Source organism: Centrocercus urophasianus, unplaced genomic scaffold (genome assembly GCF_019232065.1).
Source record: "Centrocercus urophasianus isolate 14NV4802_14NV808 unplaced genomic scaffold, USGS_Curo_1.0 seq_11, whole genome shotgun sequence".
Taxonomy (NCBI): Eukaryota; Metazoa; Chordata; class Aves; order Galliformes; family Phasianidae; genus Centrocercus; species Centrocercus urophasianus.
In genome coordinates this window covers 68,304,848-68,312,173 of record NW_024884253.1, presented here as the reverse complement: position 1 = coordinate 68,312,173, position 7,326 = coordinate 68,304,848, and the positions used below count along the sequence as shown (strand labels likewise).

Sequence of the window (7,326 nt, the reverse complement as noted above, 5' to 3'; positions counted from 1 at the left end):
TGGAGCCAGGATTAACCCCTCCCCAGACATCATTTAAGGGTTGGCAGTGGAAGCAAGGGTGTCTTGTTGGTGATCCTTGTGTGTTTGAGATTTTCTGAAGGTAAGCAGCTTCTTTCTGTGCTTGTGACTGTTGTATTTGAGCAAGTCCTCACTTGCTGCAGCCTGGGACCTTCCTCTACTCTGCTGTTATTGCTGTGCTTTCCATTGTGTTACAGTAATGTTGTCCTACTTGGTAAGGCACATAAGTAGAAAATGAAAGAACTGTGGAAACCTGGTCCGGACTCAACTTAGTTGAGTGTATTTTAACATGGTGGTGTTTTCCTCTGTTGCTTGTATGTTATCTTAATTATAATGTTAGACACAGTTCAGTAAACCAACTTTCTCCTTTGATTCTTATGGCTTTCAGGCTAACCAAGCGGTACTTTTTCTGACATACAAAGTGTATTATAGAAGCAACAGGTAACATCCTCTTGGTGTGGGTAGTTCTTGTCTGAGATCTTGAACTTGGCCTGAGACTGGGATTTTTCAGTATTAAGCTCAGGAAAAAAACTTTGTCTCAAACTAATCATTATTTGAGCATTAACCAGCTTGGGAGATTCCTGTTTTCTGTATGTTGAAGAAATAACTATTTACTTAGCTCTAGGCAGAGCTCTCTGTCAGAGATCAGTAACTCAGTCAAAAAATTATTTGTATGGTAAAGGGTGTATTTTCCCATGAAATATACAATTATAATATGCAAGCACTACATTGTAGATCATGCCCGTTATCACGTTTTTTTTCCTTTCTCTTGGAAGGAAGCTTACATGTACTACTAAGACTTCATTTTTTAAGGGAAATGTCTTCCTTCTGGGTCTAGCAACTGTCACTGGTTTTAAATTGCCGGGAGAAGCCAACCTGACAGAGCCTTCACTTCTTGTTTTGATCAGTGAGGAGAGGTGTTGTACTGAGGCTGCTCTACAGGTGACGTGGTTTGTGGAGGTCTGAACAGTGGTCTTATTATTAAGAGGGATAGCCTCGGCAGGTCAAAAGAGCCTCCTATTATGGAAACACTTGTGGAGAAGTTACAGATCCAGGAAACAAGGGCATGTATGGTTGTTGCTTTTGTTTGGAAGAAGTTGAAAGCCTTGGCAGCCGTGTGAATTGAAGCTGTTTAGGAACTTGCAGGAGAGAAAATGATTCACCCTAGTGGCCCAGTTTGAAGGTGGAAAGGTTAACTGTACTTTACTCCTGACTGTGGCAACACCTTCTCCTTCCTCATTCTCCTAAGTTTCATAAGAGATTAAAGACTTGAGCCTAGTGATTTTGGTTAGAATATAAATTAAAAAATCTGGAATGCTGACTTTATTTTCCATTATTAGAGCTTTACCTTTTGAACTGATCTCTTGAAGTCAGTCCTAAACTTGATTATATGAGCAACATGAAGCAGTATAGCTTTGTTTCCTTTTCTAGGTTCTGGTTTCTGTCCCTCTGGGAACAGGATCTGCTCTATCAAATCTTATTTGCCTTTTTTTAAATCATATATCTTGATATCTATTTACAGCATAATAATAATCAGCAAAATTATTCATTTCATTTTATTAATTAAAAGGTAAAATAACTCTTAACATTGCAGTGTAGTAGTTTTCAAATGCTTTGGCTATTTAAAACCAAAACATTGAAAGGCACAATGTTTTAGCTGAATTTCAGAGGCAAAATGAAAATAAAACTGTGCTGTCCTTTTTAAAGCATTTGAGCACTATTAAATAATAATATATATTACGTGTTAATGAAAATGTATGTTCATAGTTTGTGTGCATATCTGGTATTTATTTAAGCAGATGGTTCATATTGATTCTGATATAGTTAATGACCTAATCCAGTTGGAATATCTATGTGTGTTAGCTACAGAGTCACAATAATGCCACAGACAGAGGTTTGCACCACAGAGCTTGCAAGGATTGATTCCCCAAATGAAAAATGACTGTCACACCACGTGGACTAACCCACCAACCCTGTGGTATACTCCTCTCCTGCTTCATAGCAGGAAGACACTACTACATCCTGTTTCCTTTCCAAAATGAGAACCTTGTACAGAAGCAGCAGGGGATGTCCACAGTGAGTTTTTGAGCAATGTCTGTTGGGAGCCATATGTAGAGTTGGGAAGCCTGACCCTGGGAAATATCTTTGCATGGCAATGTAGGCAGCCTAATTATATCTTGCTCGTTTATACTCCATAATTTTAAAATCCTGGTTTTTTTGCAAGATATCACATTCAGATCAGAGAAATTATCAGTTGTAGGTCTGAGCCTGAGCTTAAAGCTGTTCACAGGGTTTTGATGAAGCCCTACGAAATTATCAGTTATGAAGTTCAAGAAGTTCTGGACATTCTGGTATAATTGCAAGAAGACAGAAGCCTGTCTTTTATTCTGTAGCTTGTTTTGCTTTTTTCTAGCACTTCGTAGAGGTCTCACATCACCTGCACAGAAATAGGTGTTCCAAGAGGTTAGAAAAATCTACTTTGAAGATTAACTACTGTGTAATTACTATTTATAGAAGAAAAAAAAAAAAAAAGCTGCCAAGAAACAATCAGTGCAGTTGTTAATTGAAAGGACCGTGTGAGCTGGTTGTTAGCTTGCTGCATCTGTTGGTACAATCACATGACAGAACTGAGGTATGCTATGCTACTGAATCTTCTCGGAACGCTTCCAACAGATGGAATGAGTACTTCAATGGCAGGAGCTGCTCAGCACACAAGCTCAGGAAGGACAGTTGTGTTCCTGTTATTGAGCTTGCTCCTTATTCTTGTCAGTAGGGAAGTAGGAGGCTGTAGGTTCAGGCAGGTTTTACTCAGATATGCTTACTGTTAGCCATGCTTACTGTTTCCTTTTATCTGCAGAGTATAGCAATGAACCTGACTGGGACTCATGATTTTTCCCTTAAACAAAGGGCCAATAAGGTGGACTAAAGGTACATAAACAATAATTGCAATGTATTTGCTTTGCTTTAAAAATGTGTTTTTTATATACCTTATCACACAAATTTTGAAAAGAGAAACTCTTCATTCCAGTTGCGTACCAATGCTGAATATAATCCTAGATAAGTTTTACCAGTCATAGATTCACAGAGTGGTTTGGGTTGGAAGGGACCTTTTACGATCATCTAGCTCCAATGCCCTGCTATAGGCAGGGACACCTCCCTTTAGACCAGGTTGCTCAAAGCCCCATCCATTCCTTTGTGTTCATCCTGTTCCCAGGTTTTATTCCACTCAAATAATCCTGGGAACTGGAAAGTAACTTTGAAATGAATCACTGCAGAGACACTCACAAGACACTGAAAATTGTATCAAAGAGATGCTTGAAGCTCACAACCCTTTTACAATATCTGTGGATCAATTTATCAACAGTTTGTAATGATAGAAAGTATTCTTGAAAAGGCTATTGTGAGACTACATGCATGTGATTATCAACTTAAAATCACAAGGAAAGCTTCACCATTGCCTTATGACTTCTCTGTGAGCTTGGGTGATATTAAAAAAAGACATAGTATCAGAAAGTATTACACAAGTGTACTTCTTTCTTTCTTTGCTTTAAAATACAAAATGAAGTACACAAATGTAGTAAGGATAGGAGGCAACAGAAAATGGAAAAGTTTGATATCTGTTTTGATTTGGAAATGCATTAACGTTTTCTAATCAGGAAATTGGGCAATTAAAATATCAGCACATAATCAACCCATTATCCTTATGATACTGTATTTCATCTGTTCTGCATATAAATGGAATGTAATAGATCCAGTCTATGCTAAACTGACATCAATTGCTCAAACTTCAGCAGTTACACAAAGCTGTGTCTGAATTTAGTGCTGTAGCACTGAGGAGAAAAGTTGAGGATGATGGTTTCATGGGGCTTCATCAAGAACAAAACATCAATTGTACTAACACAAACACTTCTGAGAATGTCTGGATAAAAAGACAGCTGATTCACAGTGCTGTAGTGCTCCTGGTGGGCTTCAGATCAAGGATTTAAAAATTACAGCTGTTTGAATTAGTTGTGTATATGATTGTTGCTGAATCAGTAGAGAAAAACATCACTGCAAGTTTGAATGAATATTCATATGGCACAAATAAACAGTGAACACTCATCGTGGCAAGCTGACAGAAATTATATGCAAGAAATGTGTTGATATTGGTTTTGGAACAAATTCAAAATTCATAGCCTGTTGGTAAATAATTTGCTAGCAGAAAAAAGCTACAATTGTCATAAAATTATTTGCAGAAAAATATTTGACTAATCTACTGATGGACGCAGCTATTTCATTTAGCTATAAGGACTCTAAGATTTTCATGTCTGGAATAAATTCCTATCTGAAATTCACAGGCTTTAGAAAATGTGCTGATAAATTGTCTTTGGCTCCCACCATTTACACTCTTATCAAGATAAGTGAGTAAGTCTTGTGTACAGACTCTTATTTATACCCTCAGATATCGTTAACGGAAATTAAAACATATTAATTTTTAATTCACATTTCAGTACTGAATCCAAATTGATGTTTCATCTTCTCACATCATCAGATGGTTATGGTGGAAGTTAAGCAGACAGCCATCCCTATCCTGGCCCGACTTTCACACCTTTTTTGGTTTAAAAGACACTTCAGTCCCTGTAGCACATTAACACCTGGTATGCCCCTGCCAGGGGTTCTAACTCATTCACCACTTGTTTGCCTTTCCCATCAACTGGCTCTTATTGCAAACATACTCACTTTTTTTCTTTGTTACCATGCCTATTCCAGCAGCAGCTTATTACCTACTTTATCAAAGTATTCTGCTTTAAATTGCTTATGCAGACAGCTGCACTGGCAGATGCCTGACTTGCCTGGAATGGATTACCTTTCTGAAACTGCACTTCCCATAGGAGGAAGCTGAATACACTGTGAAATTTGTGCTTTCATTAATAACACTGAATTTCTTCTTTAAATTTATAACTATCGTCTCATACAATAATAGAATCACAGAATGGTTGGGGTTGGAAGGGACCTCAAAGCCCACCCAGCCCCATTCTGTGCTGTGGGCAAGGCTGCCACCCACTGTGATAGCCAGCCTGACCAGGGCTCTGTGCAGCCTGGTCTTGAGTGCCTCCAGGGATGGGGCACCACAGCTTCTCTCAAACACCACCAGGAAGAGCAGAGAAGAGTATTTCTTTTTTTCCTCTCTATAAACCAAGACAAATTTGAACTCACAAAAATTGGTAATGATGCAAATGGTGATAGTGTGCTCTATTGTGTAAACTGAGCGATTCCTGCTTTTCACCATCTGCCTGGACTTCCCATCTGAAATGCCACAGTGCTCCTTAAATAAGGGACTGTACTATATGCTTAACTAAAAAAAAAAAAAAAAAAAAAAAAAAAAAGAGTTCAGACACAATTTCTCAAGTATCTACAGCCATTGCATTGTCAAAATCTGTTTCTTTTATCAAGCCAATAATCTTGCAAATGAAAGCAATAGGCTGAAACATTAAACTCTATTATAATGACTTTACTCAGAAGATTTCCACATGCTCAGCAAAGCTTCAGCTAATTACCAGTCTTATAAAGTGAAGATCCTGTGAGGCTGCTTGGTGAAGGTCTCTTTAGAAAGGCAGCATGGAAGAAAGGAAGGAAGGAGTTGAAAACCAGCCATGCAGCCAATATTTTGAGCTTAATTAGTACAGGAAACTTCTTTTTTTTTTTTTTAAAAAAAAAAAAAAAAGCCAGCTAAAAAGATGGAGAACTAATTGGGCAAATATTTACAATGCTAATCATAATTGAAATCTTACAGGTACTTGAAGAAACACTTGATTGTATGCTTACTGCCTTCTACATAATGTAGACCCTCCAGTAGATCTCCATTCTTTGCTGTCCCTTTCTGGGTTGCAGCCCCAGAACCTTTGTGCTTTCTCAATACGTGATTGTAAACAGTGCGGTTTGCATTTCAATGAATCTGGGTTTAAAAACCTGCTTGGGGAATTCACTGCAGGAAAAGGTCCAGGAAAATCCTCTTCACATTTGTACACCACCTGGAATTCTATCACGTGCAGTTTGGAGCATAAGGTGGTAAATGCTGAAGGGCCCGTGTCCCCATTAGTCTTCAATTTACATGTCCTTACTCCATACCTGTCTTTGGGCAGCACTGCTTCCAAGGGCACACTTGGAGATCTCCTTACTTTTTGGCATGTTCAGCTCACTCTCTGTATCCTTACCCTGTGCTCTTGCTGAGTGGAAACTGAGGGTTGTTTTCTTGAATTCGATCTTTCAAAGCCCTGCATTCAGACCAGGAGCATCCCCAAAACCCAGTTACCTATTCCAACTGGCTCCTGACAGAGCATTCTCTTTTTTTGCTCAGGTGCAAATCCAAGTGTAGAAGATTAGAATAAAAGAATTGTCATCCCATTAAACTCAAGTCCTTCCACTTCTGGATAGCTTTGTGGCTGATGTCTAATCTGTGCAGCAGTCTCTTGGGAACTGCAAAGCTGCTGCTCTGGCATCAGTGGGCTGTGGCTTTAAATGTCGTAACTGCCTCTGTCACTAAGATCTTCTCGAGCAAAAACAGCCACTTTTGCTCACCTTTTTCTGGATTTTGGAAGTGGTGTTTTTCTTGTAGGATGGATTCCTGTGGACATGACATTTTCATCTTCACATGGACTGAACCCTACAGCACAGGTGACAGCTGTATATCCTCTTGTGTTAGATGATGACATCTTAGATGATGACAGTTTCCAGGACCCCGGCACAAACTTCTGCTTTAACTGTTTGTTTTCACTGCCAACGCTGCAGTATATGTTCCTCCTGAAGTCAGGCAGAAGTTACTTCATTTTCACCCTTTTAGGTACTCCCTGTATATACAGACAAAGTTGTTCACAGCTGTAGAACAGGTTTGCAGTGAACTGACAACCAGTATATGTTCAGAACTAAAAACTGAGAGCACCCTCTGTGCAATTTGCATGGGCAGCTGCTGCCTGCAGACCCAGAGACCTGGGCTGCCTGCCTTCAAGTCCTCCTTCCTCCCAGAGGCATTCACATTTTAGTTCTTCCTCTTTTCTATGCTATTTTCTGTTTATTTTTCTGCTTGTTTTCACTGTCTTTTTTTTTTTTTAACTGTTTTGTTCCTAGTTGCACACTATGTTCAGTGACCATTGGAGACATTTGATAGAGATAAGTGGCCCAAAGTGCTTCAGGTGCTCCTGAGTGCTATGCGGAGGAGTGACCCAGCACTCCAAGGGTCTGGCACTTCCTCCATTTCTATTTTTTGTACAGGAATACTTCCCATCTGTTGAGTTTTTTTTTTTTTTTTTTTTTTTTTTTTTTTTTTTTTTT

At 39.0% G+C, this 7,326-nt stretch overlaps 1 long non-coding RNA gene across 1 annotated transcript in view; it reads left to right on the top strand.

Annotated features, from left to right (window-relative positions):
* Positions 1-2,057: 2,057 nt before the first annotated feature.
* Positions 2,058-7,326, top strand: part of LOC122172077 — a 16,010-nt gene continuing 10,741 nt past the window's right edge. The window contains exons 1-2 of the long non-coding RNA XR_006172176.1: positions 2,058-2,094; positions 2,876-2,946. This is a non-coding gene — a long non-coding RNA (uncharacterized LOC122172077). The remainder of the gene's footprint in view (positions 2,095-2,875; positions 2,947-7,326) is intronic.